This window comes from Cavia porcellus, unplaced genomic scaffold (genome assembly GCF_034190915.1).
Source record: "Cavia porcellus strain 051 isolate PalLab524CR breed Dunkin Hartley unplaced genomic scaffold, mCavPor4.1 scaffold_5, whole genome shotgun sequence".
In the NCBI taxonomy this organism is placed as follows: Eukaryota; Metazoa; Chordata; class Mammalia; order Rodentia; family Caviidae; genus Cavia; species Cavia porcellus.
Window position 1 is genome coordinate 61,136,112 of NW_026947488.1, and position 17,126 is coordinate 61,153,237.

A 17,126-nucleotide genomic window follows, 5' to 3' on the forward strand; every position below is an offset into this window, starting at 1 on the left:
AAGGAAAGATCTCTTTAAAATAATGAACCAGGAAGTAACAATTCAGCAGCTACAAGGCAACCAAAAGAAACAACTTAAGATTAATACATGTGAGTGAAAAAGCAGAAGTCAACACAAATGATATTAAAAGTCTATTTACAGAAATAATATCAGAAAACTTCCCAAGCATAGGAAAAGGAAATGACATTCAGATACATGAGGCATATAGAAACTCCCGCTAGCCGTAACCAAAATAAATGTGTACCCAGATATATAATAATCAAGATCCTAGAAATTCAACACAAGAACAGAATATTAAAAGCTGTCATAGAAAACAAACAGATCACCTATAAAGGAAAACCCATCAGAATCATGACAGACTTCTCAACATGAACCATCAAATCAAGAAAAGGTTGGAGTGAAGTATTTCAAGTCCTGAAAGAAAACAACTTCCAACCCAGATTGATATACCATGCAAAGCTATCTTTCAAAATTAATGGAGAAATAAGATACTTCTATGACAAAGAAAAATGAAGGAATTCATGACCATCAAACCAACCCTACAAAAAACACTGAAAGACATTCTAGAAAGAGATTTAAAAAAAAAAAAAAAACATGGCTCCAGGAACAGTAGCAGAGGGGGCTCACTGAGTGGAGCAGATAATGGAATGGAGGAGAAAAGTAGGCAGCCAATGGCAGGAAAATAGCATGGCTGAGATGAGGCAGAACATGTTGGCCATAAACACTAATATAGATAGTCTCAATTCACCAATAAAAAGAAACACAGACAGAGTGGATAAGGAGACAGGGTCCATCAATATGCTTTATATAAGAAACACATTTAACCAGAAAGGAAGTTTACAGACTGAAAGTCAAAGGAGAGAGAACAATGCTCTATGTGACAGGGTATCAGGCCCTGACCTAGATCCCCAATCTCCCAAATGAGTGTACAGCAGAGGTTTAAATAAAAAGAGACAAATTGTACAGTTTTAGGGCTCCAAAAGGCTCAAAACCTTTTAATTGAGCTCAAGACTCTGAGGACTAAGACAAAGACTTCTCTGGATTAGCCCACTTTTATTAGGACCAAAGACAAAAGGCAGGGAAACTGAGGAAAGCACAAGCAATGAGCAGGACCTTGGGAGACACTTCAAGGATGTCTCCAACTAAAGAATCAAGTCAATTCAGTAGCACTGCCTTATCATGAAGACATGGTAGAAGTAAGACTGTAGGAGTAATTTCTGCAGCTGCAGTCTCTATCTTGTTAATTGGGGTTGGAGCCAAGTGTCCAGAGCTGTGGCCTTATCTTTTTTTTTTTTCTCTCTTTTTTTGAAGATAAACCAAAAAAAAGCAGAAAAAGGGTACAAGTTATACAGAATTTCAGAAAAAATAAACAATAGGAAATCACTAGTTAATAGATTACATATTGTTATCTTAGAAATAGTTGTTCAAGTTACAAAATTAAAGCATATAAAGTGGACTTTCAAACAGTGAGACTGCAAACAGTTCTGTTCAATGATCCAACAAAACTCAGTAATATGGTTATCTATCTTATACACTTGAATATACATGCAGTTATGTCCTTTAGAGCACTTTCTTTTCCTCTCTTTTGTACAATGACAATTATACATTTTGGGTTTTATTACTCCCACAATTCTCACTACTTTTTTTTGAAGAGAGTAAACCAAATGTGACATAACAAAACACAGTCAGTCAAATCAAAAAGATGGACATAATACATAATGTAAAAACAAAATACAAGGTGATCAACAATGGTTACATAATGCCTCTTGCTATTTTAAAAAGAATTGCCTATATCATCAGTTATAATAAAATTGAACAAAACAGTAAAGAACAAAACCAATAAAACCAAAACACTACAGATCTTCAAAAGAAGATAATAGTCAACCGGAATGGGCGTCATAATGAATCTTATTGTCCTCACAGTTGTTGCCTATACTTTTGAACTTGGTACTATCAAGCAAAAGAGAATAGAGGAAAATCAGTCAACACAAGATGGTCAAAGCAATACAGGGTTTCAAATCAAGTTAATAGGAAATCAAAGTGGGTTACTATAATATATCCTGCTATTTTTTATTTATTTTTCCCTTAATTAAAAGGATAAAAATAAAAAAGTTAATAATAAAAAAAGGAGATCAAGATAAAAGAGAGCAAAACAACAAAACAGCGCAGGTCAAAACGTAACCATTTAAGCAAAATAGTGTTTCACCACAAGATAATCCAACATAAAAGTAGTTACCATAGTGTCTCTTTCCTTGAAATCTTTGAGTATAACTTCATATACTGTAGCATCAAACATATCAAGACAATGTAAAACCATTCAAGAAAATGATAGTATTACAGGGTATTTAGAATCAACTAACAGAAAATGAACAATAGTTTCTGTATAATCTCCTTGTCTATAAAAGTTTTTGTTTATATTATCACATATAATAAAATCCAATAAGATACAACATGTTAAGACCGATGGAGACAGAAGAACAAAAGCTTGATGGGACTTCAAAACAAGATGATATTAAATCAGTACTAGCTATTATGATGTCTTGTTTTCTCCAAAATAGCTGTTTCTACCATCTAACATTCTCTGCCTCATTTCTGTTGAGCTCTTTTTCTGTCATTAGTTGTCAGTTTGTCTTCTTCATTTCTCTTTCTGCTCCATTCATTGTAGCCTCTCTGCCACTATTTCTGGAATCTTGGTATTTTTCTTTTTTTAGAATATCCTGCAGTATTCTCTGTAGAGTTGAACTGGTGGTTGCAAATTCCCCTAGTTCCTCTTTATCCTGGAAGCACCTTGTTTTTCCATCAATTTCTAGGGACAGTTGTGCAGGATATATCAATCTTGGCTGGAGGTTATTATCTTTCAAAGCTTGAATTATTTGCCCCCATGCTCTTCATGATTTGATGGTTTGTGCCGAGAAGTCTACTGTAATTCATCATGGGTGTTCCCTTGTAACTGATCTGTTTCTTGTCTCTGATGGCTTTTAATATTCTGTTCTTATATTAGATTTCTGGAATTTTGATTGTTATATGCCTGGGTGTAGCTCTGTTTGGGTTGTAGGTGGCTGGGGTCCTGTATGCCTCATACATCTGAGTATCTTTACCTTTTGCTAAATTAGGGAAATTCTCCTGAATTATTTCTGTGAATGGCTATTGTAGTCCATTTGTTTGTGTCCCTACTTCTTCTTTTATGCTCTTAATTCTTAAGTTATAGATCCTCTTATCATCTTCTAGCCTTTGTATTATTGCTGTTTGTTTCTTTATTTTTAAGAAGTTTTTCATTTCATGCTCCCACGTTACATATCTGCCCTCCATGTTCAGATAATCTGTCCTGAGTTTCTTTCAAGCTGTTATGCCAGCTTTCAATAGACTTTTTAGCTTCCTGGTAATCTCTTTGAACCTGCTTCACATATTCTAGGTTTTCTCTATTTTCTCCATCAAACAATTCTCCCCTTTTTTTCTGTTCTTCCATTCCACCATCTGTTTTTTCTTGGACAGTGCTTAGCATTTCTCTAACTATTCTACTTATATCTTGCTTTATTTCATTAAATACTTCACTTTTGAACTCGTCTATGAGGCTCCAGAGATATCACTTTATGTCTATTGGTGCCATGTCTGATATTGCATGTTTTCTGTCCTCATTCTCCTTGGCATTTACCTTTCCTGGATCAGTGTTCTCAGGATTGGGGACTGAGGACCCTTTCTTGTTGCTCCCTCTTCCCATACTTTTTGTTCCTTCCATACAAGCATATATAGGAGGCCCAGTTTTTTTCTTTGTCAGTTACAGTTTGTTTGAATCCACCAGCTAGGTGCTCCCGCCCACTGCAGTGTACTAGGGAGACACAGACACAGACCTGGGCAGCCTCTGCTGGGCCTGCCCCTCCAGGTCAACCTACTGAAGGCCTCACTGCTAGGGTGCACTGCCAGGTGCTGGGACCTGGTTTGGGCTAGCCTACTGGATCTTAGTCTGTGGCATCATCCAGGCCAAGCACTCCTCACCAATCCCGCTTGAGAGGGGAATATTCGACTAAAATCACTGCAGCATTCTCTTCCGGCTAGTCTACCTGGTCCCGGAATGTCCTCTGTTGGAGCCTCCTAGTCTATGAAAGGGTCCCCATTCCTCTCACTCACTGCACATCGATGCAGGTCTCCCCACCAGTCCAGCTCTTCGCCAATTCCCGCTCTCAGAGCTTTCGTGCGTCTCTCTCCCTGCTGTGCTGATTCAGATGCAGCAGTGGCAGCAAGAAATTCAAATTGCAGCTTCCAGAGGTGCAGGTTCCAGCTTATGTGCTGAGATTTTATCTGTTCCTGTTATAGCACCAGGATTGCATTTCCAGTTGGTTTCTCTTAGCTTAGTTCGTTCTTGGGTTGGCGGGTTATATCTCCCCTTGCTTAGGACTTCTCACACCGCACCGTTTCTGGATTCTAAGCTGGCAATCTCAGAGAGCCTCTATAGCTGCTGTTATCTGTCCACCATGTTCTCCCAGAAGTCTCCTGTGGCCTTATCTTGCCATTTGAGATATCTCTGGCCTCACAGACCACTACAGGCCTCAGCCAGGACAAGTGATTCAAAGAGGTTCACTTACTATGAATCAACTCCCGCTGCCAGGCAAAGGGGTGAGGCCTAGGACAGACTCACAGATAAACATAGAAAGCCAATTAGTAAAATTTAAATCCTGCTCAGAGCCACTGTGTAGTGGTCTCCAACAACAGGGAACCAGAAAGAGGTGAGGATAGCTTGCCCATCAACTGAAGACTGGTTAAGAAAGTCGTGGCACTTTTATACAATGGAAAGTTATTCAACTATAAAGAAAGATAATCTTGAGGCTCCTGTAAGTAAATGGATACAACCTGAGATCACGCTCATGGGTGAAATGGTTCAGAGTCACATGGGTGAACATCATGTTGTCTCCCTACCATAAAAAACTATAGGAGTTAGTGGGATCCAAAATGTACAATACATCCTGTGAAAGTGAAAGAGGAGGAAGTGTCTAAAAAGTAAAGGCAATGGCCATTATTAATCTATTTTCATGATTTGAAACCCATATTGTTTTCATTGTTCTGTTTGGTTTTATTCTGTTTCAGTTTGTCTAATTTTATTATATTTTATGGCATGGACAGCTATTTCAAAGATAACAAAATACTTTATGGTAGCCATTATTGACTTCCTATTAGCTTGTTTTGAGGCTTTGTATTGCTTTCATTGCTTTGATTTGACTGATTTTGTTCTATTTTATTTCATTTGATTGTTATCAGTCTGATGGTATAGGCAACTACTTTGAAGATAACAAGATGCATTATGGTACCCACTACAGTTTTACTATTATTTTATTTTGAAGTCCTGTACTGATTCCATTGTTTTGTTTTTATTGGTTCTATGCTGTACTATTTTTGATTTTATTATGCCTGAGGGTATAGGCAATTCTTTTAAAGATAACAAGAGGTATTTTAGTAGCCATTATTGATTTCCTTTTATTTTCTTTTAAAGTCATGTACCATGTTCATCCTTTTGTTTTGACTGATTCTATTCTGTTTTATTTCATTTGGTTTTAATGTCTTCAAAAACAGAAAGATATATTATGCTAGCCATTTTGGATTTATTATTGGCTCTTTTTGAAGCCCTTTATTGCATTCATTGTTTTATTTTTATTGTTTTTATTCTATTCTGTTCTGTTCAACTTTTACTGTGTCCAAAGGCATCTGCAGCTATCTTGAAGAATAAAAGGCATTATGGTAACTATTGCTGATTTTGTAATGTTTTGAAGTCCCATATCATTTATACTAGTGTATTTTGATTGATTTTATTCTGTTTATTTTTCTTGGTTTTATCCTCTTTAAAATAAAATTTTAAAAAACACCAACTCTACCTATTAAATAGTAACACCTCCTTCTTCTCTTCCTAACCCCAACACCTCATTATCCTCTTTCCTAACGTCTGATGGCACCTGTTCTTTCTCAGGTGAAAACCTGAGAAACCTCACCTGAAAACCTCTATTCTGCCTGTCTTTATGAATTTGCCCATTCTTCATATCTTGTATAAATGAAATCATATATTTGTCCTTATGTGTCTGATCTGTTTCACTTTGCATAATAATATCAAGGTTTGTCTGTATGGAAATGTGTTCAAGTTTGTTTCCTTTTTATAAGGAAATGATATTCCACTGTATCTACCCACACCACATTTTGTCTCTCCTTGTGTCTGCTGATGAACAGGTGGGTTGTCCTTCAATGTTTTAAGCTCTTGCCTCCCTATTGTTTTCAGGTTTCCACTGTAATGGCTAAAAAGTCTACTGTCCCTCTAACTATTAGTTGACCATTAGGTACATTCTACTCACTATGATTGCTTTTATGATATTTTCCTCTTTTAAACTTCTGCATTGTGTCCAGGTGTCCATTTTGTTTAACCTAATCAAGACTCATACTTGCTGAATCAGAGACTTCTTAATACTAGAAAATTCTTTTCAAATATTATTTTTCTATGATTCCTTTTATTTTAACTTTTAAGTCTCTCAGGCTCTCTCTTTAAATTATCTCTGTGTTTCATTAAGTTTCCTATTTCAATAACTATATTACTTTCATTTCTAAGAAGCATATTTAATTTTATCTTCTGGCTTTGTCTCTTTTTAGTTGTGCTCCACAAATTTCCTGTATTTTTATTGGGTTGTGTGTGTGTATGTGTGTATAACTGTGGTTGTGTGTGTGTATATGTGTGCAGTCCTAGAAAGTGAACTCAGGTCTTCACAGTGAACTACCCTTGTTTATATTTTATTTTGAGACAGAATCTTGTAAAGTAGTTAAGTTGCCCACATTGAGCTCAATCTTCTGATCCACCTGTCTCAGTCTCCCACACTGCTAGGATTACAGGTGTGTGCCAACACATTCAGCTTTATTTCTTTTTTTACATAGTTAATCATATTTATCTGGGAATAAATTCAACAAACACTTAATTGAGACCCTAAGATGTACCAGTTACTATGGACATTAGAAAGTAGATAACACTATTTCTATTGTTTTAAGATATAAGTCTAGTAAAGAAGAAAGCATAATACATAAATTAGAACATAATATGTAAAGATTAAGATAAAGATTCCAACAGGATGTTTTTGAAAAATTGAGGAGCAAATTTACCTGAACACAAGGAAGTCAGAGAAATCTTCCAGAAAGATGTGAAGTCTCAACTAAGTCCCAAATAATCAAGGTTTATTCAGGTAAGGAGGTGATATAGGAGCAGACAGCATGAGTAAAGGCAATGGAGTCACTACCAAGAATCATTCCATGCCTTTGGATTGGAGCTCTATGTTCTGGGGGGTTTAATTAAAAGGATAAGAATGGAGTATTTGACAGAGGCAAGAGAGGAAAAAGAGGTGTAATAAGATATTGGGTCATAGAAGACCTGGTTAGCCCCAGTGAGTAACTCAAATAATGTCTGGTATACAAAGGAGAGCAATAGTCAGGGAATAAGAGAGGAGGTGCAGAGGAACATCACCCTACTAAAACTGAAAATGTTGCCAGTGACAAATAAATGTAATACCACTGCTGAACTAGATCATCTAGACTAGAAATACCTATCTGCTCCACTTAGTAAAATAAACGTTTCAACAGATTAATGAGTATATGCTCTGACTGGAGGCATTGATGATAGATAGATAGATAGATAGATAGATAGATAGATAGATAGATAATAGATAAGTTAATAGATGAGAGATAGGTGATAGATAATAAATGATAGAAGATAGGTAAACAGAGAGATAATAGAAAGATAGATACATTTACTGCCAAATAGGTACCATGCTGCCTAAATAAACTACTAACTGGCTATCTTAGTCTGTTTGTAACTATTCTCAGAAAGTACTAAACCCCAACTACTGAGTTTTCTATGACTAGGCTTTGAGGTGTCTGTGGTAGTTCCAACTCCAGTCTTGTATCTACTGAGTGAATATTGATGGCATGTTGTAGAAAGAGAATGCAATGTGACCTCTAGAAACCAGCTGAGGTAGAATTGAGGACAAAGAACCCTAAAGAGTTCACTGTCAGATGGGTGTGGTATCACACACCTGCAGTCCCAGCACTCTGAGAGGCTAAGGCAGGAATATCACAAGTTCAAGCTCATCCAGGTAACTTAGTAAGATTCAGTAAGATCCTATCTCAACATAAAAAATTATTCAAAGGGCTGGGAATATAGGTTAGTGCTAATATAGCTTACTGTGGATTGGAATTCAATCCCTAGTACTGAAAAGGAAAAGGCAAAAAGAGAATTTGTGAACAATGGCTCCTGACAAGTCTATCCACTTTTCTAAAAGCTTTGGCCAGGAGCAAAACCCCCTGAGGTATAGTCTAGAAATAGGTGCCTTTCCAATACTAAAGCAATGCTTTGAGGATTTTAGCCAATGAAAAATAATGCTATGTTCTCTGCCACTAGACAAACTGCAGGCATATCCAGCCATGTCTGGAACTTAAAGGCAATTTTAACAAAGAGAGTCAACATTTACTCAACGTTGACCATGGGCCAACTCAGCTCTATGACCTTTACAAGCCTTATCCCATTTTACCTTCACAACATTCAAATGAGCTAGGTACTTTTCTTATTTATATTTACAAATGAGTAAATGAGATCACAGATAGATTAAATAACTTGCCCAAGAACTCAAAAGAAGAGTGACTGTGCCAGGATTCTAGTCCAGGCAGAATGGTTCCACAGTCTACACGTTTAAATTCTATGCTCTGCTGCCTCCCGAGAATCCAAAAATGCTACCAGACATTGCTGCAAAGACAGAAGTGATATCTACACCACAGAATTTGTTTATATTTATGTGTGCTACTGCAGAAAGTACATCTCCCTGTCTATGAAAAAATTTAACCTAATCCCTCTTTTGCCAATCAGTTGAAGGAATTTTTGCTCAATTCAGATAGAAATCATGAATCAGTAAAGCAAAGCTCTACTAATGGTCCTGATGCCACCAAATGATAGCAGATGATGTTGGATGCCAACAGTCAATACAGTAGATGCTGAGCCAGCCACCACCATCTGATGCCAGATCACGCTGGACACCACAGGATGACTGTGCTGGGGCTGGTCTCTACCGCTACTCTTTGTTGTCTGCTACTGTCTAGAATTCTTCAAGGCTAATGGCTCCCTAGTGTTTATTGTTCTTTCTTTTGAAATGACCACTCTTCCCACACTACTCAGGATAAGAATCTGGACTAGATTTACAGGAACATCAGAGCCCATGCTGCCTAACAAAGAAATCACAGGCAGGTTTACAGGACCACCAAAGTGAGTCTGAATGAAGGGTTGGTACACTAGAAGGAATCCTCCTGGACTAACCAGAGAAGTATACAGAGACTGAAAGCCTGTGATTAGTCTGTGCAGGCCAGCAATTTGTTCAAATTCAGGCCTGCTGATTGGTCCAAGTATAGGCCTATGATTGGGCCAAGTCACAGCTGTCATGGCTACCTTTCAGTGAGAGGATAAGCGTGATAGAGTTGTTTGACAGTTGTCATGTCTTGGGGAAAATGACAATGCTGAAACCAAAGAATCTGGAAAAGATACCATATTCATCATAGTTAATTTGGGTTTAGGGAGGTTGGAGATGTTAATACTAAGCCCAGATACCTCCATCACTGATCTTGACTAAATTAGGGTTCCTCCCCTTTTTTAAGAAACAGCAGCAGGTCCTAAAGTTGTGGAAGCAGGGAGGGACACCATGGCTAGCAGTTGAGCTGCACTTATGTTACAGAAGCCTGAAGAAAATGGCCACTAAAGAGCAGAGAGGACTCTGAGGTAAGCTATCCCAGTCCTTTGTGGATACAAAGAGAAGGAGGCAGGAAATGACAGCCTCCGGCCAAATCATGATGCCCCCAGACTATGCTGGAAAAAGAGAGACAGGTCCTTTTCCTCTGTCTCCCCTCTACACTGTTGTATTTGCCCAGAGTTTCTCTGAGGCATTGGGAAACCTCACTCATCACCACTGGGCACTGTGGCAGTATAGTCATTCACTGGCCTGAGAATACAGAACGTTATAATGGACTAAGAATGGTTGGATTCTTATTTTGAGTGGTTTTAAAAATATAGCTCTCCTTAGTAGAATTTTGATTTGCTAAGCTTGATGGAGTGAAAATGCCCATTCTATGTGGAAACAGAGTGTTTACCTACCCCTCATCATCAAGGTGTCAGCTCCAAATCCCTTCTCTTCTCTCTTTACCTCTATGACTTCTTCCCTTTTGCTTTTCCTATTCCTCCATTATTCTCTTCTTCCACTTTTCCTCCACTTTCATATTTTTCCCATGGGGAAAAATGTCCACAGTGTTAGCTGACATGTAGTAAACAAAAGCACCAAACTTGGAATACAACTTACTCAGTTGAACTGCCAGCTCTCTAAGCTTCATTTCCTCGTCTATAAGATGAAGATAATGATGCTTTTTCTCTGAGTTCATAAATATTTACTGAATGCCTACAGCGCATTGAGCACTGTGCTAGGCAATAGGGACACATCAATGAACACTAATAATTACATGTCAGCAATGGAAAGGGGTTCTACAGATGACAGATTTCTATCACAACAATAGTAGGAGAGTTTGTCCTTTCCAGGAGGAGGTTAAGATACTACAATAAACCAAAGTGAGGAAATAACATCATAAACTGTAAAATCATATAAAGTACAGCCATTTATTTTCTGATCGATTTCTCCTTTCTTTTTCTTTGTCTAAGTCCATTTCCTTGTTTATTTTTCTTTCTTCTATACCCCAATTCTGGGTTATTAAAGACACATAACCAGACAAACTCTCAGTAAATATTTAGAGGAGATGGGGTAGACTGTAAGATTGTATGGTATGGAAATAGAGATGAAACTTTGGATTTTTAAAATAAACATCTATTGAGTAGCTACAGTTATTGAGTACTGTTTCAGGCCCTGAAGACACAGTACTTGAAGTTGCCTTACCTCTAGGGAACTTGCACCTGGAGACAGTGGCACACGTAACACAGTGTGGTAAGGCCTGGGGGGAGCGGGGACAGCAGAGAGAAAAGACTGAAACCAGCCTGGTTGTCAGAGGAAGTTTTGCAGAGGGGACAGGCCTGTTCTGCATCCAGAAGACAGGTAGGAGTTTCTCAGGTGGTCACACTGAAAGAAACCCACATTATCTCAGACGATTAACATAAAAAATCACTGTGGAGAAGTAAAGACTTCAGAGGAATACAGGGACATCATTCCAAATAGTCCAAAGACTACACTGTTCTCTCTCCCCAAGAAAATCCGTGAAGGGAGAACACAAGAGAACAGTGGCATGATGGGACTGTGCAGTGCAGGGAGGTCTCAAAGTATATGACAGAAACTAAAAATCAGATTAGAAGTTGAGGAAAAATAGGCAGTCATTTGCCCACAAGTGTCGTGGGGAACGAAGCAGCAGTAGGCATCAAAAACCTCTAAATTATTTTTGGCTTTTGACCTCGTAACTAAACTGTTAAAAATTTATACTGAGTAAATTATTTTCATACATGGATATCTATAAGGGCTTTATTTTAAAATGTTGAAGAGCTGGAAACAAGCCAAGGTTCAACATTTGAGATCATAGTGAAACAAACAAACAAAAAAAAAAAAAATAGTAGACACCCATTACAACCTTGCTCTTGTACAGCGTATAATGACAAGGAAAATGTTCATGATATAATATTACATTTAAAAAATAGAGCATGAAACTTCATATACAGTATGATTTGCATTTTATTAAAAATATGATCATATGCATGTGTACAGAAAGAAGTCTAGAAAGAAAAAAATCAAAATGTCAGCAGTAGTGAAATTTCAAGCAACTTTTTTTTACTACTTAAGCTTTTTTCTATATTCCAATTTTATAATAAGTGCTCTATTACAAATTTACACTAGAAATGTTAGAGAAATTATTAACAGAATCAGTTTCTAGGAAATAAAATCAAAATTGAATTTTAAAAATTCTTTATGCTTTCCAAAATATTTTGCCATATTTCATGCTCTGATTAGATATCACACTTTAAAAGAAACCAATAAAGAGCCTTTTTTACTAGGAACCCAGAACACCTAGGGAACAAACTGCTATTTTAAGGGATTAGCGATTAAGTCACCTGCTGGGAACAGGTGTCAGATTAGCAGAAAATGACATAGTTCCCACCTCTTCCTCCCCCAGGATCAGAGGACCTCCTATTGCCCTTCCACTCTTTCTTCTCTATGCACCCACCTTGGAGAATGAAGAATCGGCAGGGCTTTTGACCTTGATCTGTGATCTGTAGTTTTAACTCCGTTATGCTTTTTCTCTGTAGCCTGGCGTCGGGAGGGTTTGCAAGTAGATAGGCAAGGCCAACCTGTAAAGCTTAGTAAATATTCCATGGCTGGGAGAGATGGATGAGTCCACATAAGAAAGCTCGTTCTAAGGTAAATACTCAGATCCTTTTGTGTAAAAGTTTCCTTTTTCCTTTCACCATTCTTCCAGTCCCCCGTCCCCAATCAAGATAATTAACATCAAATTCAGCGTGTACATCCCAGACAAGTATTTGGAGCTTGGATCACTCCCTCTTTGTTTCTCTGTGTGTTTTGGGCTATTGGAATTTGAGAAGCATTCTATTTTGGGAGAGACAGAAGCAACATGAGGACAGTGTTTAACATTTGCAAATACTGCTCTAAATTTCCTAGTCTGCAGGCCTATACCTTCCATGTTCTTCTCATTCCAATATACTGGGGGGGAAACTTCTCTTTTCTTTTGCTTCCTCCCCCATACCAACACACACACACACATACACAAGCTTTAGCTTGTTCTGAGCTTTGGCCTTCCTGACATTTCAAACTGCACAACAGGTCTGGGCCAGCTATTGGATTCAAGCATACCCCACCCCTATGGGATTATATTTACCTCACTGTGCAAAACATGTAAAATACTTTTTGTTTGACACTCCAGATTCTACACCATACTGTATAGATCTCAAAACCTGTGCACTTTCGTCCTAACCCAGTTACTAGATGCTTCCATCTGAAAATATCTGTTTCCATATTTCTTCTGTGCCATAGTGGTTGTCCTTCGTGAAAACTGACCTCACTGTTTTATTAGACCAATTTCTCCTCAGCCCTACACATTTTGGGTGGAATCTCTCAATTAGGTAGGTGTTTCCTGTCAAACAGGTCTTCCCAGATCTAGTGCAAAGCACTCAGTAATCTCTGCCAAAAGTGCTGTATCAAAAGCCACAATCTAGAAGAGCCTGCTAGTTAACACCGGGTGTTCTAATACTTCAATTTTTGTTCCTCATTATTCTTCACAAGCAACAGCCTTTAAAATGGAACGTGACAAATGTATGGCCTCTACCTTCCTCTGTTCTTAGCCCTCCACGTTTCCCAAAAGGCTCTCCAAAGCCAATGAAGATATGCTCTTAAGTGCCTCAGCCTCCAGCACATAGTTCTAGCACACATATCCAAGTCTGTATGGTGAATATCGATCAAGAGCACTGAGAGCTCCCAGCAAGGATGAGCCACATCCTGCTTGCCTGCATGCTCCAGCAAGACAGCTCAACCCTGCTCCCTGCATCAGGCCACAGGGCTCCGCAGAAGGCAGTTGGTCATCAACCCCAGTGACTCACTCATCTCCTTCTCACTGGGTGGGAGCAGTCTTCCTGGCTCCTGCCAGTGCCAGCAGGGACTAGCCATACTCCCTGAATCCTGCTGCTGTCAGGCAGATGAAATCACTGCTTGGGACCCGGGACAAGATGCTTCTCCTCTACCAGATCCCCCTGGGTCACTGGGTCATTGTTCCTCTCAGGACTCTTGAAGTTGAATTATGTCCCCTCTACTACTAGACAGGCTTTGCTTGTCTGTCTGTCTATCTGTTTGTTTGCTTCTTGCCTGGCATGTTTCTCAGCCTGCATAGCTACCCCTTTCTACATGCAGTATTGGGGAGTCTCCTTCAAACCTTTTACTCCTGGTGCCTGCCGTGTCCAGTGCTTGCTGAGCATGGTGGAGTCTATGACATCTCTCAGGACTGTCAGACCTGGATCTAGAGTCCTATTTGGCTCTCCCTGCAAAAAGTGCTCTTTCACCATGAGGTTCCCGAGAAACCAGTTCAACTCTCTCCTAAGAGAACAGCTTTTTAAGCATCTTAATCAGCATAAAGCAGCTGTTTCTCATGCTAATAATAATTAGTTCCAGCAAGTTCTCAGCTTTTAATGTTGGAGTAAAACAAAAACAAAACAAACAAAAAATAAAAGGGGAACATCTTACTCTGGACTGAATCCATCTCATTCCCTCCTCCCATGGCCACTTGCAAGACCTGCAGAAGCAAACTCTCAACAGGGATTCTGAAACCCTCATCCTCACCTGACCTATGTCTCACTTTTCCCTCAAGGGCATCAAATCTCACCTCCATGGTCCTGGAATTGTTGATACAGATAGATTTTTAAGACACTCTCATCAGTCCTATGCTTTATTCATAGCAGGCACAAGTTTTCTTTCAGACTCAGAGATGGAAAGTGTGACTTTATTACATTACAAGGGGACTCGGTTCTTAAATTCTCATTTCTTCTTACTCTCAACAGTGCAGGTAACTATCTCTTTCAAGTCTTTTCTCTCCGGTCCTTTTAGGTCAATTAGTTTGAATTTCTCCCTATGCTCTCTTGCCCACAGTTTAAGTTTAGGTGGGTGCATGTGAAGTGTAGTTTATATTCTTTCCTGTGCTTTGAGAAAACAGGGTGCCAATGGGGCCCACAATCATTCTGTCTCTGTTCTTGCTGCTGCCATGGTAGTCAATGTCTTTTTTAGCCTTCATCACACTCCACTGGTGCCCACTGCCTCGTCAACCACCCTTCAAGTCACATTCAATGGGCTGCCTTCTCCTTACCTTGGCATGCCAGGTTTGCAAATAAAGATACAGGATAATCAGTCAAATTTGAATTTCAAGTAAACAATGCATGAAATCTAAAAATCTAGTGGGCCACCATTTCCCTTTCCATACTTTCTCATTAAAGGGAAAACAGAGGGAGCAAGAAATCCTGTTCTTGTACATAGAAGAACGCTTCCTGCCATGTGTCTGATGGACAAAGCCAGTCTTTTGTGTATGTGGTGCTCAAACAGACTGTAAATTCTTCTTGTGGCAAGTAGAACTCAATGTAAACCCTGCAACGCAGTTCAATCAAAAGTTGCTCTTCTGCAGAAGGTTTGCTATGAGTTCAAGGCCAGCCTGAACCTGACCCTGTTTCAAAAAATAGCAAGAAAGAAAAAGAAGGAATGAATGAAGGAATGAAGGAATGAAGGATGGAATGAAGAAAGAGGTATAGTGCTTCAGAACAGGATGACAATAAAGCTCTAAAGATGAAGAGTGGTGATGGTTGCAATATAATGTGAATGTACATAATGGCACTAAATTGTTCACTTTGAATGGTTAAAATGGTAAATTCCAGCCGCCTCAGGGTGAGAACCACCCAGCATCTCCCAAGATCCACACCATTTTGGAATTTAGGGCTCTGGGAAACCAAGCAACCAGCTTGCCTCCCTGGTAAGCAGCCCTGAGCCTACGGGCACGCAGTTTGAGAATCAAACATCCCATCCACCACCATCACACCCCCCCACCCCGCCATTTGCAAATGGGAGCCAGAGGTCTGAGCATCTCTTGGGAGGTTGACCGTATGCAATATAGCAAATAGGGGGGATTTCCTTCTACCATCTCTTCAAGGGAAAATATTTTTATCACTGTTTTGCTTTGTTCTGATTAATGGTATTACTCTATTCAAAATTCTGTTTTGATAAGTTCTATAATGTTCTGTATTTCATTTGATTTTGCTATACCTGATTGAAAGAACAACTATTGTGAAGGTAACAGGCTATACTATGGCACCTATTACTATTATCCCGGTAACCTGCTGTGGAATTCTGTACCAATTTCACTACACTGTCTCAGTTGGCTTTGTTCTGTCTTGTTCTGTTGTGTTTTACTACCTTCAAAATAATAAAAAATAAATGGTAAATTCTATGCTGTGTATATTTTACCACAAATATTTTAAATCCATCTTTATGGAGGGGATACAGGTAAGAATAGAACAAAGACTACCTTCCCAACCTTTGACTTAAAAGCAAGGATGTCATTATTTGTGGATTATGTCATTATTCTTAGTTATATTTGTTAGGACCCCCTCCCCTGCCCTGTCCTCCTTCAGTGCCCTCTGCAGTGATTGATTTTTTTTCCTCAAGATGAAGGCAAGATGGCTGGCCTCACAGCTCCATGTAACAGCAGTAGGAGGAGAAAGCCAGTAGCTACTGGGAGCTCCACTAGAAGTTGAGGTCTTCCCCAGAAGCCCCAAAAAACCTCTCCTCACATCTCACTGGGCTTGGGTTGGGTCACATTCATTACCCAATCTTCAACAAAAGGAGTAGGCATTCCACTGTATTGATCAGGCCCAGTCCTGAGGCAGGGGGAGGGCCAGCTTCCTCCAAAACAACAGGCTATGAGCAAGAGGTGGAGGACAGATGGATGCCTACATAAAAGTGGGTCTGTTTTAAATGAGTAACAGGGACATTGACACACTACTATGTGGCTGGTAAAACAAAATCCTTTTAACTCCATGGGTTAATTGGGTATTCACCAGACATTTGGAGTGAAGCATGAAACAAAACTATATGGATTTGGGGGAAGATTTAAAATGACTATAGGAAATCAACATTATATAACAAGCAAAATTGTTAGGAAGGGGTAAAATAAACTGAATAAAGAAAGCAGAATTTAGTATAGTGTTCTTTCCAGTCCAGGAGGCCTACATGGGATTTTTTATAAGAAATTACGAGGCACCAGGTAAAATTATACAAATGCAACTAACCCAACAAAGATGCTTCCTAAAATAAGAAGAAAAAACTGTGACTTCCCTAGAAGGATGGAACCTTTCTAATAATATTTGAGTTTAAGTTCACAGGTGCATAAATTGAAGAGGATTTGGAAAAGGTAGTTAAAATTGCCATGCTGTACACCAAACAAAACAGATGTGAGGAGACATTTATCCAAGAACTTTGTACCTACTTCCTCCAGCAAATATGTTACACATCACATGAATAGAGGTTTTCAATTTTTAAAATTCCATAATTCTTAGAGAGTATGTTTATGATGTAGTGATGCACACTTATCTGTGTTTGGCA

The 17,126-nt window shown here is 38.8% G+C and overlaps 1 long non-coding RNA gene across 2 annotated transcripts in view; it reads right to left on the bottom strand.

Moving 5' to 3' along the window:
- LOC106029037 (uncharacterized) overlaps positions 1-12,557 on the bottom strand; it is a 34,304-nt gene extending 21,747 nt beyond the window's left edge. For both annotated transcript variants that reach the window (XR_001202679.3, XR_010047580.1), the window contains exons 1-2: positions 12,205-12,557; positions 10,935-11,114 (exon numbers count right to left, since the gene is read on the bottom strand). This is a non-coding gene — a long non-coding RNA (uncharacterized LOC106029037). The remainder of the gene's footprint in view (positions 1-10,934; positions 11,115-12,204) is intronic.
- Positions 12,558-17,126: the final 4,569 nt, after the last annotated feature.